The sequence below is a fragment of the Mandrillus leucophaeus genome, unplaced genomic scaffold (assembly GCF_000951045.1).
Source record: "Mandrillus leucophaeus isolate KB7577 unplaced genomic scaffold, Mleu.le_1.0 Scaffold375, whole genome shotgun sequence".
Taxonomy (NCBI): Eukaryota; Metazoa; Chordata; class Mammalia; order Primates; family Cercopithecidae; genus Mandrillus; species Mandrillus leucophaeus.
Window position 1 is genome coordinate 2160328 of NW_012103976.1, and position 21295 is coordinate 2181622.

Genomic DNA, 21295 nt, shown 5'->3' on the forward strand with positions numbered 1-21295 from the left:
GAACTCCTGACCTCAGGTGATCCACCCTCCTCGGCCTCCTAAAGTGCTGAGATTACAGGCATGAGCCACTGCGCCCGGCCAGACTTAGTGATATTAATAATGAAGTAGCTATTAATGGAGTAAGGAAAAAGGGAGAGACAATATAATACGTATAGAAGTAGTAAGTACTTTTTAGCTTTAATTTGGTAGGGCTTGACCCTGGAACAATGGCCCATGATTCCAAAGGTGGTGGTGGTGCTCCTTTGACTCGAGTGTGGTGGCTGCACCCTCTTTCTGCTGTTCAGACTGCCATTTCAGTAGTTAGGAGCACTAGATAAGGTCCTTCGTAAGTTGCCTTGAGTAATTTTTTCCACCCTTTGATGAGGATGTATCTCCAAGTTGATGTTGGTGTACTGGGAACTTTAGGGGCAGTGCCTGTGCTAGGAGACCTTTGGTTTTAAGATAAGAAAAAGTGAAGATAGACCAAGTATATAGTTTTTGAGGAACTGATCTGTAGTTTCAAATGTAGGGACGTTGGTAGTAGAATGTAAATAAGGCAGCCTGTATAGCATCTCATAAGGGGATAAACCAACATCCTTTTGAGGGGAGATTTTGATTCTTAACAAGGCAATGAGGAATTATTTAGTCCCTGGTAACTGGGTTTCTAGGACTAGTTTGGTCCTCATCTCCTGCCCCTGCAGCCATCACAATAGGACAGTGGGACACGTCTCCCCCCTGGGTGGGGTGACCAAAGACCCCCTCCCGAAGGAGAATGGTAATCCCTGACAGGCCATCAGAATTTGTTAGAAATAGAGCTCGGAGTCATAAGGAAAATGAGCACTCGAAGGATTTCTCAGCAAAGCAAATTTACTTCTACTGAGATGGGTGCCTCCTGTATGGCCAGTCACCACGGCAGCACACAGAACAATGAAGAGTGAAAGTTTTTATTCCAAATGCAAATCCTGCCCCTGTGCCCTTTCCCCATCAGTGGGGGTCAGACCACACAATTTAAGCTAAACCCAATTGGCTAAACATTTAAATTTTTTTTTTTTTTTTTTTGAGGCAGAGTCTCACTCTGTTGCCCACGCTGGAGTGCAGTGGCATGATCTCAGCTCACTGCAAGCTGCGCCTCCTGGGTTCACGCCATTCTCCTGCCTCAGCCTCCCCAGTAGCTGGGACTACAGGCACCCACCACCACACCTGGCTAACTTTTTGCAATTTTTTTTTAGTAGAGACGGAGTTTCACTGTGGTAGCCAGGATGGTCTCGACCTCCTGACCTTGTGATCCGCCTGCGTTGGCTTCCCAAAGTGCTGGGATTACAGGTGTGAGCCACCGTGCCCAGCCTAAACTCTTTCTTAGATAAGGTGGGCACGTAAGGGAGAGGGGGGAGACGGGGAAGGGGTTGTCTCTGGCAAGCTAAAGAGTCAGTCTTTTCTTTCTTTTTTTTTTTTTGAGATGGAGTTCTGCTCTGTCGCCCAAACTGGAGTGTAGTGGCATGATCTCTGCTGACTGCAACCTCCGACTCCTAGGTTCAAGCAGTTATCTTGCCTCAGCCTCCCGAGTAACTAGGATTACAGGCGCCCACCACCACACCTGGCTAATTTGAGAGTCAGTCTTTTCCCAAAAGAGGAAAGGAATATAAGCTGGTGCTAATAATGCTACTGATGCTGCGGCATGCCTGGGCAGAAAACAGCATAAAAAGGAAAGAAGAAGAGAGAGGGAGGGGTACTGGGAATTAAAGAGTAAATGATTAATCAGGCTATTTAAAAACAAACTTCGCCATATCTCACACAAACTATTTTAGCAAAGACTGTATTCTTTATAATGTGTGCTCACTGAAGGCTGTATTTCATCATCTCAGCTGTTAACCAAGCGGCCTGGCAGAGATTTCCTTAAATGCCTGGAACCAAAGAAAAGAAAAAAAGTCTCTTGCAGGTTGCCTCTAAGTGTGAGAGTACTCCTTCAACACTATGCCAAGTTGTCCCTCAACTCTGCCTTATCCTTCACCTCCTGCTTGCACGGAGCCTAAAGATCAGCCAAGAGTGCAAGCCTAAAGTTGTCTCTCATGTTTTCTGAGCAAGCAGCTGGTCCTAGGCATGTGTGTTAAATTCCACTTTCACTGGTACATGCAGTAGTGTTTCAAAGCTCTTATTACCTTAAGAATCTTTCTTCATAGCCTACTGTTTACCAATCTTTGAATATTCCCAGATTTTTCCCCATTTGCTCTCTTTTGCCCCAGGAGAATATAGGAGACATTTATAGTGAAATGCCTTTTTCACATGCCTCCTGGGAAGGTGCTACAGCCCAATGCGGGTAAAACAAAGGTCAGCCTTTATACTGATTGCTCAAGGAGCTGCCAGGCAGGTCAGATTGCATACCACCATTTTTGAAGAACAAGGTCCATATTGGCCTCCTAGCATCAGCAAGGTGCACCAGGATTTCAGATTGCCACTCCCATAGCCACTGCCAAGCTGAGAATGGAAATAGTAGGTGGGTAAACAAGAATACAAACAACATTTTCTTACTAAAATTTAGCAGTCTCATTCTTTCTTTATTTTTATTTTTATTTTTTGAGACAGAATTTTCGCTGTTGTCGTCCAGGCTGGAGTGCAATGGCGCTATCTTGGCTCACTGCAACCTCTGCCTCCCGGGTTCAAGCGATTCTCCTGCCTCAGCCTCGCGAGTAACTGGGAATACAGGCATGCACCTGCACGCCCCGCTAATTTTGTATTTTTAGTAGAGACGGGGTTTCTCCATGTTGGTCAAGCTGGTCTCAAACTCCTGACCTCAGGTGATCTGCCTGCCTCGGCCTCCCAAAGTGCTAGGATTACAGTCGTGAGCCACGGCGCCCAGCCCAGTCTCATTCTTTATTAAGCACTCCCCTCAATGTGGTAAGATTTTGATGAGATTCCAGAGTTCTAAAAACGTTTATTCTGTTGTTTTTTTTTCCACCAACTTAACAGTTGCTTCAGTGGAGTGACTGATTCTTGGATCTTTCTACTCTACTATTTTTAATAATGTAACTCTTGAGAGATTTAAATTTTTATTTTTCTGGAGACAGTCTCGCTCTGTCGCTCAGGCTGGAGTGCAATGGCGCCATCTCGGCTCACTGCAATCTTTGCCTCCCGGGTTCGTGCTATTCTCATGTCTCAGCCTCCTGAGTAGCTGGGATTGTAGGTATCCACCACCACGCCCAGCTAATTTTTGTATTTTTAGCAGAGACGGGGTTTTGCCATGTTGGTCAGATTGGCCTCAAACTCCTGACCTCAGGTGATCCACCTGCCTAAGCCTCCCAAAGGGCTGCAATCACAGGCATGAGCTACCATGCCCAGCCTAAAGAACTTTTTAAAATATTGAGACAGAGTCTCACTACATTGCCCAGGCTGGTCATGATCTCCTGGCCTCAAGTGATCCTCCTGTCTCAGCCTCCAAAATTACTGGGATTGCAGGCATGAGCCACAATGCCCACCCCCCACCTCACCCTTTTTTCTTTTCTTTTCTTCTTTTTTTTTTTTTTGACAAAGTCTCACTCTGTTTCCCAGACTGGAGTGCAGTGATGTGATCTCAGCTCACTGCAACCTCTGCCTTCCGGGTTCAAGTGATTCTCCTGCCTCAACCTCCCAAGTAGCTGGGACTACAGGCATGCACCACCATACTAGGCTAATTTTTGTATTTTCAGTAGAGATGAGGTTTCACCATGTTGGCCAGGCTGGTCTCAAACTCCTGACCTCGAGTGATCCACCCGCCTCGACCTCCCAAAGTGCTGAGATTACAGGCGTGAGCCCCAGCACCCAGCCAGCACCCTGCCCTTTTTTTAAAACCATGAATGGGTGTTGGAATTTGTCACATGCTTTATCTGTTTCCATTGATATGATCATATGACTTTTTAGCTTGTTGATCTGGTGGATTACATTAATTTCTCAAATGTTGAACTAGCCTTGTATGCATGGAATAAATCCCTATTGGTCAAGGCTATGAACTGCATGTTTGTGTCCCCTCAAAATTTATATGCTGAAACTCTAACTCCCCAGTGTTAGGAGGTAGGACCTTTGGGAGGTCATGAGGGTGGAGCCCTCATGAATGGGGATATTGCCCTTATAAGACAAAATATGAGAGAATTTATATCTCTTTCAGCCATGAGAGGATACAATGAGAAGAGGGTGGTCTGTAAACCCAGAAGAGTGCCCTCCCCAGACACTGAAACTTCTAACACTTTGATCTTGAATTTCGCAACCTCGAGAACTATGAGAAATAAATGTTTGTTCTTTATGCCACCCAGCATTTGATATTCTTGTACAGCAGCCTGAATTAAGATAGTCACAGTGCATAATGTTTTTATTATTTTATTCAGTTTGCTAATATTTTGTGGAGGACCTTTGAATCTATGTTCGTGAAAGCTATTGGCATGTAGTTTTTTGTTTTTGTGGTGGTGTTTTTCTTTTTTTGTTCTGGTTTTGATATTCGGGTGATACTAGCCTCACAAAATGAGATGGAGAGTGTTCTTTTTCTGGAAAAGATGGTGAAAATGCGTTGTTATCTCTTTAAATGTTTGGTAGAATTCTCCAGTCAAACCATCTGGGCCTGGGATTTCTTTTTTAGGAGATTTAAAAAAATAAATTCAGTTTCTTTAATGGTTAATATAGGGCTACCTAAATTATCTATTTCATCTTGGTTGTGTTTGGTAGTTTGTGGTTCCTCAAAAGGCTTCATTACTTCTAAGTTTTCAGTTAAAAACTGTTTTAGAGTGTAAAACTTTGTGTAATATTTTCTTATTATCTTAGTGGCTACAGGATGTGAAGTGACATCCACTGTTTTATTCCTCATATTGGTGACATCTGTTTTCTCTTAATTTTTGTGACTCCTGAAAGAGGTTTATAAATTTTTTTTGATTTAAAAAAGAAATAGTCATTTCATTAAATTTTTCTCCTCTGCTATTTCTTATTTCTAATTTTATTAATTATTGTTCTGATATCTATATTATTTCCTTCCTTTTTTTAAGAAAGAGAGACTCTCTGTTACCCAGGCTAGAATGCAGTGGTGTGATCATAGCTCACTGCAGTCTTGGACTCCTGGGCTCAAGCAGTTCTCCTGCCTCAGAGTAGCTGGGACTACAAGACACACCACCATGCCTAATTTTTAAAATGTTTTGTAGAGATGAGGTCTCGCTATGCTGCCCAAGCTGGTCTTGAAATCTTGGCTCAAGTGATCCTCCCTGCCTTGGCTTTTCTCAGTGCTGGGATAATACATGTGAGCCACCATGCCTGACCTCCTTCTTTTTGATTGCTTTGGGTTTATTTTCCTCTGCCTTATGGTAGGAGCTTAGATTGACTTGAGTCCTTTTATCATGTTTAATGTAAACATTTAGTGCTACAGTTTTGCTTTCAAAAATCCTTTAGCTGTATCCAACATATTTTGGTATGTTGTATTTTCATATTCCTTAAGTTTCATTTTTAACTTGAAATTTTCCTCTTTGTCCCAGTAATGATTTAAAACTTACGTTGTTCAATTTCTATGTGTTTAGAGAGTTTCCTGTTGTCTTCATTATTGATTACCTGTTTGATTCCAATATTGTCAGAAAACATGCTACGTATACTTTCATTTATTTTACATTTGTTGAGGTTGTTTTATGGCACAGGATATGGTCTATCTTGATGAATCTTCCATGAACAATTGAAAAAAAAAGTGTACTCTGCTTATTGGGTGGAGTGATATGTCACTCCATGACTGGTTGATTATATTAGTCAGATCTTCTATATCCTCGCTAATTTCTGTCTAGTAGCTTTGTCACTTGCTGAGAGATCATGTTGCATTTTCCAATAATAATTGTGGAGTTGTCTGTTTTTCCTTTTAAGTCTATCAGTTTTGTTTCATGTATTTTAAGGCTCTGTTTTTTGGTTTATACACATTTGAGATCATTATGTTTTCCTTGTCAACTGAACTTTTCATTAACATATATTACCTCTCTCTCTGTTGTCTCTAGTAGATGTTTGTTTGTTTGCTTTTATTTATTTATTTATTTATTAAAAAACATTTTTTTTTTTTGAGATGGAGTCTTGCTCTGTTTCCCAGGCTGGAGTGCAGTGGTGCAATCTCGGCTCACTGCAACCTCTGCCTCCTGGGTTCAAGTGATTCTCCTGTCTCAGCCTCCCGAGTAGCTGGGACTACAGGTGCCCACCACCATGCCTGGCTAGTTTTTGTATTTTTAGTAGAGACGGGCTTTCACCATATTGTCCAGGCTGGTCTCGAACTCCTGACCTCGTGATCTGCCCGCCTCAGCTTCCCAAAGTGCTGGGATTACAGGCGTGAGCCACCGAGCCCCGCCACATGCATATTTTTTAGACAGTAGGGAGAAACCTTTTACAGATAAGTTACAAACAAAGAAAAGGCAAATCAACAATTTTGTACAAGAAATGTGTACAGATACTTTGTACAGTATGTGTACAAAGTCTTCACTTTGCTGTCATCATTTGTACAAACTCTTCATAGTTCACTTGACCATCACCATCAATATCTGGTTACCTGATCATTTCATCAACCTGTTAAATTCTCTCCAAAGTTTATCATCACGTGGTGAAGTTCTGCTGCACTAATAATAGCCATTGCCATCCTTATCAAACACACAGAATGCATCTCTGATTTCTTCCTCACTGCCTGTGTCTTTCATTTTTCTTACCACCATTGTCAGAAATTCAGGGAAGTCAACTGTGCCATTACCATCAGCATCTACTTCATTAATCATGTCCTGTAACTCTGCTTCTGTGGGATTCTGCCTAAGAGACCAGTTCCTAATTCCTTGTTGTTATAGTTCCATCACCATCTTTGTCAAATAGTGAAAAAGCTTCTTTGAATTCTGCAATTTGCCTTTCAGTCAGTTGGTCAGCCATGCTGCAAGTGCTACTGGTTTCTGAGACTTGACCATGCAACCACTCAGCTCGCTCGCTCGCTCTCTCCACTCAGACTAATTCCTATACAATTTTTTTTTTTTTTTTTTTTTTGCTCTTGACAGAGCAAAAAACTCTTTGACAGAGTTTTGCTCTTGTTGCACAGGCTGGAGTGCAGTGGTGCAATCTCAGCTCACTGCAACCTCTGCCTCCCAGGTTCAAGCAATTCTCCTGCTTCAGTCTCCCCAAGTAGCTGGGATTACAGGCATGTGCCACCACACCAGGCTAATTTTGTATTTTTCTAGTAGAGAAGGGGTTTCACCAGGTTGGTCAGGTTGGTCTTGAACTCCTGGCCTCAGGTAATCCACCTGCCTCAGCCTCCCAAAGTGCTGGGATTATAGGCGTGAGCCACCGTGCCTGGCCTACAATTTTTGTTTCAGTCATCAAATATGATTTATAAAATTCATGGTTTATGAAACATACCATTGTATGATTTCTAAAACATGCTTTTGTGTATGTTTGTATTTGTGCTCTTTCTGTTGTTCCTTTTTCCTTCCTAATCCTCTGAGATATTTTATCATTTATTTTCTATTTAAAGAACTTTCTGTAGCCAATCTTTAAGGATAAGTCTGTAAGCAACAAATTCTTTTTTCACTCATCTGAGAATGTTTTTACTTCCCCTTCATTCCTAGAGAATAATTTTGCTAAATGTGAATTTTTCAGTGGAAAGTTGTTTTCTTTTAGCAATTAAAAAATGCTGTACCAGCTGGGCAAGGTGGCTTAGGCCTGTAATCCCAGTGACTCCACAGTCCAAGGTGGGAAAATCATTTGAGGCCAGGAGTTTGAGACCAGCCTGTGCAACATAGCAAGATCCTGTCTCAGGGAGGAGGAGAGGGAAACTTAGTCCGGCATGGTGGTGCTCACCTGTAGCCCCAGCTACTCAGGAAGCTGAGATGGGATGATCACTTGAGCCCAGAAGTTGGAGGCTGCAGTGAGGCGTGATTGAGCCACTTCACTCCAGCCTGGGTGACAGAGTAAGACCCACTTTATTAAAAAAAAAAAAAAAAAAAAAGGCTGTGCCACTTCCTTCTGTCCTTCTGGTCTCCATGGTTTCAGATGAGAAATTGTCATTCAAATAGATATTACTCTACAGAAAATGTGTCATTTTTCTCTGGCTTTTAAGATTTTTTTCTTTAAGAAGTTTAACTGATTAAATTTGCGCTTAGTTTTTATAAAGTTAATTTTGATGTGTCTTGGAATGGATTCCTTTTGGTTCAGCCTGTTGGGATTTGCTCAGATTCTTGAATCTGTAGTTTTGTGTTTTTCAACAAATTTGGGAAGTTTCAGCAATTATTTTTTCAAGTACTCTTTCAGTTACACTCTCTTCCACCACCACTCTCATGGAACTTTGGTGACGCAAATGTTGGCTATTTTGTTATTATCCTACAAGTCTCTGAGCCTCTGTTCATTTTTTCCTCAGTCTATTTTTCCCTCTGTTGTTCAATTTGAGTGAATTCCACTGATTGTCCTGAAAGACTGATGCTGTCCTCTGTTTTGTCCATTCTACTATTGCTGTTTTCTTTCTGTTATTTTTATCTTTTGGTTTTGTTTTTGTTTTAGAGATGAGGTCTCACTATGTTGCCCAGGCTGGAGTGCACTGGCTATTCACAGGTGTGATTATAGTGCACTATAGCTTCAAACTTGTGGCTTAAAATGATCCTTCTGCATCAGTCTCCCAAGCAGCTAGGACTACAAGTGCACGCCACCACACCCAGCCTATTTTTCAGCGTTAGAGGTTCTACTTAGTTCTTTTTTATTACTTCGATTTATTTGCTGAGATTTTTTGCTTATTTTTCCCCGTCATTTCCAGAGAATTTTTAATAGACTATTAAAGAATATTTATGAAGGCTGTTTTGAAGTGCTTGCCAAATAATTCCAATACCTGATTCATCTGTATTGGTATCAGTTGATTGTCTTTTTCTCATTCAAGTTGTGACTTTCTTGGTTCTTGGTATGACTGATGCCTTTTATTATATGGTGGACATTGTCTCTGTAATATTAGGAGACACTAATAGTTTTTGATCATCTAGTTTATGCTTAACATTGTATTATGTGCTATCTTACATTATTTTAATGAAACTAAGATCTCCAAAAATATATTTTGCTGAGATTTGCACAATTACTGCATTTCTACACAAATAATAATTTTGGTTTACACTTTCCTACCAACTGTGTTTTAGGATTTCCATTTAATATACAGCTGAGCATATTAGTTAATCCTTCAATACTTACATGTTCCAACCATGAGAAGTACAGGACAGAATCCATTACTGAATTATTCGACTTGGTGCAATGCCTCACATATCTGTTTTCCTTGAGTTCTTTTTTAAATAAAACATCCTCATCTGAAACTTAAGAGCCTTTGAGAAATACTGAGCAAAATGAAATCTGGAAAGTAATATATGATATTATAGTAGAGATTATGTTCAATATTTCATTACATTTATAACAAAAATAACATAAGTGATCATCCTCAAATCTGTGAAATTCATCATAAACACATCATAAATATCTTATCCTGTGCTCTCTGCACATTGTCATTTCATGAAAATGAACAGTACTGAGACGTCCACACCAGTGATACATAGTTAATGGTATGCTGACAGTTTAAAGACACAGTATGGCCGGGTGTGGTGGCTCACACCTATAATCCCAGCACTTTGGGAGGCCGAAGTGGGTGGATCACTTGAGGTTGGGAGTTCGAGACCCGCCTGGCCAACCTGGTAAAACCCAGTGTCTACTAAAAATACAAAAATCAGCTGGGCGTGGTGGTGCATGTCTGTAATCCCAGCTACTCGGGAGGCTGAGGCAGGAGAATCACTTGAACCCAGGAGGCGGACATTGCGGTGAGCCGAGATCATGCCATTGCACACCAGCCTGGGCAACAAGAGTGAAACTCTGTCTCAAAAAAAATAAATTTAGACACAGTAGTACATGGAGGCCAGAGGCACATGCAGATCCCCACCAAATACACACAAAATTAAACATTGGAATATGTATGACAACCTTTAAAAATTCATTTACAAAGAAAATAAATACAAATCAGAGCAGATATGTAATTTTTTTTTTCCTTCTAGAGACAGGGTCTTGGTCTATTGCCCAAACTGGAGTGCAGTGGTGGAATCATAGCTTAGTGTAACCTCTACTTCCTGGGATGAAGAGATCCTCCCACCTCAGCCTCCAGACTAGTTAGGACTACAGATGTGCACCACCATGCCCAACTAATTTTAAGTTTTGTTATAGACGTGGGGTCTTGCTGTATTGCCCAGGGCGGTCTCGCACTCCTAGCCTCATGTGATCCTCCTGCCTTGGACTCCTAAAATGCTGGGATTGCAGGCATGAGCCACTGTGCCTAGCTGGGAAAAGGCAAAATGGGTTCTACTTTATATTAATCTGATTGAAGAAATGATGTAACCACAGAAATAATGCAAAGAAAAAAAAAGGTACAAGAAAATTTGTATCAACCAGAGGAGGGTAGGAGGAGCTCCAGAACAGAAGCCTAGGAAAGACTTGGCCATGCAATTATGGACATTTAGATCTGGCTCTGTCCAGAAAAACTGTCCATTTGGGTCTCCCCCTACAGTGAAGACAAATGAACCTGCCTCTCATACCACCTTGATAGTGGTCATTAAGATCATCCAGATTGCTCTGTGAATTCTATGTCCATGTCCACCAAGCAAGCTTCTGATAGTGATTCATCTCTCATGAAAATTAGGCCACAAGAATATGTGCTAATCAGGGATCACCAGTATCTAGCTAATTAATATGAAAGTTATATTTTATAATTGTAAATTAATAGTATCATATTCGTTGTATATTTGATTCTTATTGATTTGGTTAACCTGATTCAGTACCCAAATCCCATCCTATGAAGGTGTAGCAATACCTGAATATCCAAACTTCTAAAGCAGAGAAATAAACCTGGAACATGGTGACTCTACCAAGAAATTGTTACCAGACCTATGTGGCTGGACACCTGATTCTCCCCTGACAAATCTTCTATTTCATTGAGTCATCATCAATATTTTTTTTCATTTTCAATTTTTAACAACAGGCAGATATCTAGGTTTAACTGTCTCAAAGGTTTGATATATGACTTAGTGTTATATAGCATTCAGTGTTTATTTAAAATAATAGAAAAGTCCAAAGACAGGTTTGCAATAAGCAAAAATACATACATAAATAAGCATGGGGACTTTTAGGAGATTAAAATGAAGTTCTTACAAGTACATAAATCAAAATACAGCAGGAGTTATGACACCAAAATCTTCGATCTTATTTTTAGGGACAGGCTCTCACTATGTTACCCAGACTGGACTTGAACTTCTGGGCTCACGTGATCCTCCCACCTCAGCCTCTCGAGTAGCTGGAATTATGGATGCATACCACCATCTGAAAATCTGCAATATTGACACTGCACTCTATAATGCCCTTCCTTACTATTCTCTTGACAGTATCCCCATTGTATATTTGTGAAGATGGCTGAATGTATTGAAGTAGATAATGCTTTTATAATGTCAAAGCCAATTGCACATAACCATAAGGTTATGGGACTGTTAACTGGTGGGTATCACAACCTGTTTATGAGAAAAGCATTCAGAACTGCATAGGGGAAGGTGTAGTGAAATATTTATTATAGGATATATCTTTGAGCTGGCATATTCCAAGACAGGCCATGGAACATGACTTTTTTTTTTTTTTTTTTTTGAGATGGAGTCTCACTCTTTGCCCAGGCTGGAATGGAGTGGCACAATCTTAGCTTACTGCAACCTCCACCTCCCGGGTTCAAGCACTTTTCTGCCTCAGCCTACTGAGCAGCTGGGATTACAGGCATCTGCCACCATGCCTGGCTGATTTTTGTATTTTTAGTAGAGATGGAGTTTCACCTGGCAGTTCAAGGCCAGGCTGGTCTTGAACTCCTGACCTCATGATCCACCTGCCTCGGCCTCCCAAAGTGTTGGGATTACAGGTGTGAGCCACCACGCCTGGCCAGGAACATGACTTTTAGTAGTGCTTGTGACCAAAACCTATGGAGGAGAAAATGCAGTGTAATATACAAGTAACCCTGAGAATGACTAATCCAGTCAGATAAAACTCTTCTCAGTTTTTGTACCTACAATGTGAGGGGATGGGAGGTGGGAAAGTTGGGAAAGTACCTTATACTGGACCTTTTCTGTAGAAATCTCAATTTTTGTACTATTATCATTTGCTAATGTGACATGAAATTTAAGCAACCGGCAATGAGGAAAAATAGAGGAAATACTTAGACTGTAACAGAGCTCTTCAGAGTTCTTTGTTTTGCAACAATCACTTTTCAAAACTTCCCTAATAACTTGGACAGACAAACCCAGTTGAATTTACAGATGCTTGTGGAAAGGTTAGAGAATTTGAGAGAAATAAAAAAGAGTTGGGAGTGAATATGTGTGTACTACTGCTTTGGTTTTGTTTCCTAGCATTTATTGGTTCAAGTAGATTTGTTGCTTTGCAGATTCTCTGCCATCTTCATAAAAGATAAGGAGAAAACCTCCCAGTGTCCCTCTATAGTGTGAGAAATGTGATTTATAATAACATTATTTCATAATTGAAAATACTGTTTTGTTGTCTGGGAAAGTGAGTGCATCAGAATTAACTTGTAGTTTTGGAGGCAGTGGGTTGCTGTAACAACCAGAAAAACAATGGTGTAATAACAGCTCTTCGTGAAAGCTGGAGAACTCACTAAATGCTGAGCGCTATAGCTGCAAGTGTTTGTCATATGAATTCAAACAAGAACCAAATGCATTCATTTCTTTCTTTCATGAGCACCAACTCCATGTCTGGCACTATGCTAGTAACTGGTGAAAGAGACATGGTCCCTCCTGTGATGGAGTGAACAATCAAGACCAATAATAAAGAGTTAAAAAAAAAAAAAAGATAATCAGAGTAATTTCAGCATGTGAGAAAGGCCCTTCCGTAGAGAAACATTGGCCTCTGATACTGGACAAGCAGAGAAGGGTTGCTCCAGTATGGGACATGGAGAAGTACCTGGTCATATCATAAATCTTGCCTTTAAGGCTATATGAGCTCTAGTAAAGTGAAGGAAAAAAAGAATGGAGTCTTACAGTCTTTATTAGTAAAAATAATTTAAGGGAAGAAACTGCTAATTGAAGCATGATCATTTCTCATTACAAGAGTTTAACACGTAAATTTCTAGAATTCTTGAATTAGGAGGATTCAACATTAAAATAAGAGTTGTTTGTGTGTTTTAAAACAGTATTGTTTTGGGCTGGGCACAGTGGCTCATGCCTATAATCCCAACACTTTGGGAGGCCGAGGCAAGCGGATCACCTGAGGTCAGGAGTTTGAGACCAGCCTGGCCAACATGGTAAAACCCCGTCTCTACTGAAAATACAAAAATTAGTCAAGCATGGTGGCACATGCCTGTAGTCCCAGCTACTCGGGGGGCTGAGGCAGGGGAATCGCTTGAACCCAGGAGGCAGAGGTTGCAGTGAGCCGAGATTGCATCACTGCACTCTAGCCTGGGCAACAGAGCAAGACTCTGTCTCAAAAAAAAAAAAAAAAGTATTGTTTTATTTCAGCTTTATTCATAATAGCCCAAAACTGGAAACAAGCAAATAAAACCAAATGTCCTTCAGTGGATGAATGATTAAACAAACTGTGTTATAGACATACCATGGAATACTCTGGCAATAAAAAAGAAATGAAACTTTTTGAAGAATAACAGCTTTATTGAGATATAATTCACATACCATAAAGTTCATCTTTTTAAAGTTTACAGTTCAGTTGTTTTTAGAACACTGACAATACAACCACTACTTAATTGTGCAAAAATCACCAGTCATTCCAAAACACTGTCATTACCCCCAAAAGAAACTCCATATCTATGAGTAGTTACTCCCCATTTCCACCTTATTGTCCATATGTTTGCGCCCCAGACCTAAGCAACCCTTAATCTATTCTCTGTCTCTATGGATTTGCTGACTCTGGGTCTCTCATATAAATGGAATCATACAATATGTTTCCTTCTGTTTCTGGTTTCTTTCACTTAATATGCTCAAGAGTCGTCTCTGTTACAGCATGCATCAGAACTCTGTTTTTTAAATGGATAAATAAGATTCCATTGCATTAATATTGACCTTTTGCTCATCTGTTTGTCAGTTTATGAGCATTCGGGTTTTTTCTCCTTTTTGTTGGTTATGAATAATGCTGCTATGAACATTAGTACCAATTTTTTCCGTACGTATGTTTCCAGTTCTCCTGGTTATGTACCTAGGAGTGGAATTGCTGGGTCATATGGTGTCTCTGTTAACTTTCTGAGGAACAGAAAACTGTTTTCCAAAGCCATTGCACCATTTTACACTCCTACCAGCAGGTATGAGGATTTCAGTTTTTCCACATCCTTGCCATCCTTGCTTTTGTCTTTTTTTGAATTTTCAAGTCAAAGGGGTAATGTTCCAATGAGGTCATAACAAGGCACATTTCACACACGCACATGAAACCCCAATCATCACGCTTATAAACTACAAAAGGATCTGCTTTTGTTTTTTATTCTAGCCATCCAAGTAGGTGTAAAGTGGTATTTCATTGTGGTTTCATTTGCATTTCCCTAATGTGTTGAGTGTCTTTTCATGTGCTTGTTGGTCATTTGTCTATCTTGTTTGAAGCAATGTCTGTTCAAATCTTTTCTCACTTTTTCAGTTGGGTTATTTTTCTTTTTGTTTGTTTTGTTTTGAGATGGAATCTCACTCTGTCGCCAGGCTGGAGTGCAGTGGCGTGATGTTGGCTCACTGCAATCTCCGCCTCCCAGGTTCAAGCGATTCTCCTGCCTCAGCCTCCCAAGTAGCTGGGACTACAGGTGCACGCCACCACATCCAGCTAATTTTTGTATTTTTAGTAGAGACGGGGTTTCACCATGTTGGCCAGGATGGTCTCGATTTCTTGACCTTGTGATCCACCCACCTTGGCCTCCCAAAGTGCTGGGATTACAGGCGTGAGCCACCTCACCCGGCCTTATTTGTCTTTTTATTGTTGAATTGTATCAGTTCTTTACATATTCTAGACACATGTCCCTTATCAGATATATGATTTGCAAATATTTTCTCCCAGTGTGTGAGTTGTTTTTTACTTCTTTGTTTTTTCACTCACATTATGTATGTTGATGTTACAATTTGAAGCACAAAAGTTTAATTTTGGTAAAGTCTAATTTCTTTTGTTGTACTACTGATTGTTTTTTAAAAAATAAATGCCCTGTACATCAAGCTGTTTGCAGAGTGTACTCTGAAATAGGTCAGATTAAAAGAAGTCCTGATTATGGAGATTTTCAGTGAGCTGTTAGGTGAACTAGTGATAATTCTCTGGGAGTGGGCCTTTTTGGGCTTCAAATCTGTTGTTTTCTCTCCAGTGGCTGCTAAGCCCTGGTTTCCACGACAACTATAAATGTGAAGCTGTTGAGTTTCAAGGCTGCCATGGAGCTGGGGAGAGGTGTATAGGATTAGAGCAAGTTAAAACACCATAGGCTTTCTGTTCTTACTGAGATTCAGCTGTTTTTCTTAGGTAAGCATTCCTTGGAATGTGGAAAGCCTTTAGTTAATTTCCACAATTCTAATAAGTTTATGTCAACAGCTTTTGCTAATGTCCTTATTGCTTTTATGGAGGAGCAGATTTTCGGTGTGACATTACTATACCATTCGGAATGTCTACTGATATACACGATAACTTGGATAAATCTCAAGAGAATTATGCTGAGTGAAAACATGATCTCGAAAGGTTAAATACAGTATGATTCCATTTATATAATGTTTTTTTCTTTGAGACAGGGTCTTGCTCTGTCACCCAGGCTGGAGTGTGGCAGCACAATCATAGCTCACTGTAACCTCAAACTCCTTTCCTGGGCTCAAGTGATCCTTCTGTCTCAACCTCCTAGAACTACAGCCACCACACCTGGCTAATTTTAAAATTTTTTTGTAGAGATGGGGTCTTGCTATGTTGCCCAGACTGGTTTGAAACTCCTGACCACATGTGATCCTCCCACCTTAACTTTCCAAAGCACTGGGATTACAGGCATGAGTCACCATGCCCACCCTATATAACAAATTTAAAATGACAAAATTACAGAGATGAATTACAGATTAGGGGTTGACTAGGGAGACGAGGAGGGAAAAGCCTGTGGCTATAAAAGCAAGGCACTGTCTGGGCACAGTGGCTCACGCCTGTAATCCCAGCACTTTGGAAGGCCAAGGCAGGTAGATCACCTGAGGTCGGAAGTTCTAGACCAGCCTGACCAACATGGAGAAACTGTCTCTACTGAAAATACAATATTAGCCAGGTGTGGTGGAGCATGCCTGTAATCCCAGCTACTCAGGAGGCTGAGGCAGGAGAATCACTGGAACCCGGGAGATGGAGGTTGCGGTGAGCTGAGATTGCGCCATTGGACTCCAGCCTGGGCAACGAGCAAAACTCTACCTCAAAAAAAAAAAAAAAAAAAAAAAAGGCATGGCACAAGGGATATTTAATATTTTAATAAACTTCATAGATTTAAATATACACACACCAAACACATGCATGTAAAAGTGGTAAAATGTGAATTTTAATGATTTGTATCAATGTCATTTTCTTGGTTGTGATATTTTACTGTAGTTGTGCAAGATGTTACCATTGGGAAAAACAAGTGAAGGATATACAGGATCTCTCTGTATTATTCCTTACAACTGCATGTGAATTTACAATAATCCCAATTTTTTTTAATAAAACAGAAAAAGGAGTATCATCACTCATAATGGAAATTATATAAGGAAAATTATATTACATAGTTGAGAGAAGCAATTCAAAATATTCTCTGGCAGCTGTTTTGAGGTTTTTATAAACACACAAAATGATACTGTAAATATATCTTAAGTATATTAATACTAGGATACCCTGATTAAGATAAAGACAGCACAGGAACTGGGCAAGCAACTAAGTTCTGAATAGATTATTATGGCTAATGAGGTGGGCTTCAGTAGAAGGGCAGATAAGTAGATTACTCCATATACCACTGCAAAAATGATTCAGGCACAAAATGCTCTGTAACCTAACTTTTGTGAGGTACCCCTTCCTAAAACATTCATATATGTGATTCATTTAAAACAGAATTGCAGAATCATAGGTGTTTCAACAGGTATAGGCATGAATGATTCTGTAATAAGCTAAACAAGACAGAGCTCCACCAAGATGCTTGGAACATGCTAGAACTGAGTTAAAACTGAATATGGTATATTTCTTATCCCTCATGTAACTAAAAAAAATTCATAAATATATATATATTTTAGAGACAGGGTCTTACTCTGTCACTCAGACGGGAGTGCAATGGCGTGATCATAGCTCATTGCAGCCTCAAACTCATAGGCTCAAGTGATCCTCTCTCCTCAGCCTCCCAAGTAGCTAGGACAACAGGCATGCACAACCACACCTATTTTTTTTTTTTTTAATTTTTATTTTGTAGAGGCAGGGTCCCACTGTGTTGCTGAGGCTTATCGTGAATGCCTGGCCTCAAGCAATCCTGCCTAGGCCTCCCAAAGTGCTGGGATTACAGGCATAAGCCACCATGCTCAGCCTAAAAATGGCATATTCTGGTGTCTGATATCTAATCTGAAGAAATTTCAAGGGACTGCTCATAAAATGTGTCCCCAGCATGCTATTCCAAAGACTTCAACTTAATTTTGTCATATTTACTTTCAAGGCAAAATGGAACCCTTCTATGTTGATAAAATGTTTTATCTATGGTAAGATTTGAGGACTTGACATATTTAGAGGAATTCTTGTTTTAGATATATTATTAGTATGTTCACCAAAAAGATGTGAAATTCATTAAAGCCTCATCTCCACAGATCTCATTTTAAACACTAGGGTATGCCTCCCCTTTCTCCAAATCTTCTGGGTTTCCTGACAAGTTGTCCTGTTGGCTGATTCTAGTTTTCTGTCATTTCTCCCTTCTTTTTTTTTTTTGGAGATGGAGTCTCACTCTGTCACCCGGGCTGGAGTGCAGTGCTGTGATCTCGGCTCACTGCAACCTCCTCCTCCCAGGTTCAAGCAATTCTCCTGTCTCAGTCTCCTGAGTATCAAGGACTATAGATGCACGCTGCCATGCCCGGCTAATTTTTTGTATTTTAGTAGAGACGGGGTTTCATCGTGTTGCCCAGGCTGGTCTCGAACTCCTGACCTCAGGCATTCCACCTGCCTTGGCCTCCCAACAGTTCTCCCTTCTTTAACATTCACAAACAGAGCTGACATGGGAAAAAGAAAGGACTTGAGTTCTTAGAAAATTGTGAACTGGCTACACAGGTATTAAGAGTCCTTGGTATTTCAGAGATCTCAAGTGTTATCATCAGCATGGTAACTTTAAGGTTGATTCCAGCTATAATTAAATATCTCATGATAGTAAACGCACAAAGGCTTTTGAAAAATTTAGATTGCATTTTGAAATAAATATGACATGATATCTTCAAATTTTTACTGTAATACTGTGCAAATTGTTTAGATTTAGAAATGATTTTATTGCTCCTTAAGCATTCATTCAATTCTTGTTCAGTGAATACACAGAACATAGGTAGTTTTTGGGAAAGTACGTCTTATTATTACCTTGATATATTTATATCTTATAACTGAATTTATAAGATATATTTATTTCTTCACACATATATTTATAACTGTGAATTTAAGTATAAAAATAATTTAATATTTATTAAATTAGCTAAATGCTCTCATTGAGATTACTGGATCTGAACTGACATGGTCAAAATAAAATACAAAAATATATAAATACTAAATAGAATACTAAAATATAAGCATAATGTAATACTAAAAATAATACTGTGTTTTAATACTTTGAAACTTATCATCACTGAAGGGTTTGGTTGGGTTTTAGTTTCAATGAAAGCCAATTTTTAACACTCTTTCTCCATGGTTCTAAGATGACTTTTAGTTGGGCCCTCTCTCGATTCAGAGTTCTGAGTAAGGAGTCAGAAATTCCAGACCACTTGCCCTAAGGTGCATCAGGGCTAGACTGGAGGGCCAAAAAAATCTCAAGCAGAACAATAGGCCAGGTGTGGTGGCTCACGCCTGTAATCCCAGCACTTTGGGAGTCCAAGGCAGGCTGATCCCTTGAGCTTAGGAATTCAAGACCAGCCTGAGCAACATGGTAAAATCCTGTCTCTACAAAAAATACAAAAAAAAAAAAAAAGAACAATAGTGATTTTACTTTCCGAGTCCTGTATTTGAGGTAGTGCTACTCAGCAGGCAAGAGTGTATACTAGAAAGTGCCTTGGTTTAAGAGATAGGAAACACAGTTCTAATTCCAGTTTTATGAATAGCTAGCAGTACAAGCCTTGGTAAATTATTTAAAGTTCCTTGGGTTTATATAAGAAAACTGGGCTCTGTCAGGGAGGTTGAGGCTTCAGTGAGCTGTGATCGCACCACTAGACACCAGCCTGGGCAACAGAGTGAGACCCTGTCTCAATTAAAAAAAAAAAAAAAGAAAGAAAGAAAACTGGGCTCTACTAGCCTATGATTCTAACTGACAAAAAAATTAAGAATCGGCCGGGCGCGGTGGCTCAAGCCTGTAATCCCAGCACTTTGGGAGGCCGAGATGGGCGGATCACGAGGTCAGGAGATTGAGACCATCCTGGCTAACACAGTGAAACCCCGTCTCTACTAAAAAATACAAAAAACTAGCCGGGCGAGGTGGCGGGCGCCTGTAGTCCCAGCTACTCGGGAGGCTGAGGCAGGAGAATGGCATGAACCCGGGAGGCGGAGCTTGCAGTGAGCCGAGATCTGGCCACTGCACTCCAGCCCGGGTGGCAGAGCCAGACTCCGTCTCAAAAAAAAAAAAAAATTAAGAATCAACTTATGATGAAGAACAATATACAGAAATTCAAGCCACTAAAGGATTATGTAAAAACGTAAATTTATACTATATATATCTTATATTGTTAAGATCTAGAATATGAGCAGTTTTGTTTTACAGTAACACTTCCAATCTTAAATGTTTTTTCAGCTCTGTTCAAGGCTCTTTGATTAGTGTTATGAGGGCTATAAAGATGAAATAGACCTTATCCCCTGATCTCAGGAAGCTTACCAGTTAGTAGGTTCACCCTGTCTTCAAGTACCCTTGCCCATGGGGCTCCCCTTTCAGCAGAAAATCTTGCATTCTAATTCAAAGAAAGAAAACATTAGAGGTATAAACTACCTGAAGTCCAAAGCCATACTCAGAAACTCATCTCCATCTATATCAACCTTTCCTTTCTGCCATAGCTGCAGCTTAAATCAGAGGTGGGCCAAAGGCCTGTGATATGGGACACCAAATATATCTACTGATGTCTCCAAATCAAGACTCCTGTGTTCCCAAATCCATTAAACAACAGCACCATCCGTTTAGTCAACTGTGACGGAGATTGCTGATTGTGTCCTCATCCACTCTCCTTCCTTTTAGTAATAGAGCTTTTGGGATATGGGAGAAGTGAGAAGGCTAAGCCAGTAAGTTCCCAGAGGAGAAGGTAAGAGGATTGGAAAGAGTTTAGGGATTAAGGAAGAGAACCCTGGGCCCCTTGGAGGCTTAATTTCTGCCGCTCCTAGGAATACTAGACTTAATAGCAAAAATATGAGGCGTGTTTGTCTCTCTGTGTTAAATGTATGCAGGGGCCCATTTGTTTATTAAAAAATCATTATTCAGCATGACATGAAATTTAACTTTTGGCTTTGAATTTATTGTGGAAGGATAATTGTAGGGATATCTGAAATGACCATGATAACAATAACGCCTGCATGACATTGTGAACCACCTGCATTTGAATACAGAAAACTGAACGTGTTTATATTAAAATATATTAATTTATTCACACCTATTTATTAATAGAGCTCCGTGAGTTTTAGCTAAGCACATCCATTTAGTGACAATATTTCCCAGTTCATCTTGCAACTGGGCATGGTGATATGATTAAGTTCTCCCCAATTAAAAAAATAGCAAAAGTGATGTAAAAGTTCTTTAAAATGAAAAGATTTTTTGCCTTCCATTTCCTCTTTCCCCTTTTCCACAGGCTGAAAACACAGATACAATTCTGGTGAATGTACTTTCCTCATGAGGACAGACAGCTCACTGCGGGTTGGGAGGATAAACGATAAAAGAACCTGGGCCCGTAAACAACCCCATGGGGCAGAACTAGTCCGCAATACTTGGCTGTTCACTTCTGGACTGAATGTATACAAAAAGGTTTCTACCTTACATTCCCGGGCCTCTTAGATACGGAAGTTTGGCCTATACTCTAACACAACATCCAAGCAAGAAAGGGGAAATCACTTACAGGCCTTCCTTTCTCATACTCCTTACAGCTCCCTCATCTCCAAA

General features: G+C 40.2%; 1 pseudogene; it reads right to left on the reverse strand.

The window, feature by feature from the left end:
- Positions 1-6429: 6429 nt before the first annotated feature.
- On the reverse strand, positions 6430-6864 carry LOC105546927 (annotated as a pseudogene).
- Between the last annotated feature and the right edge of the window lie 14431 nt (positions 6865-21295).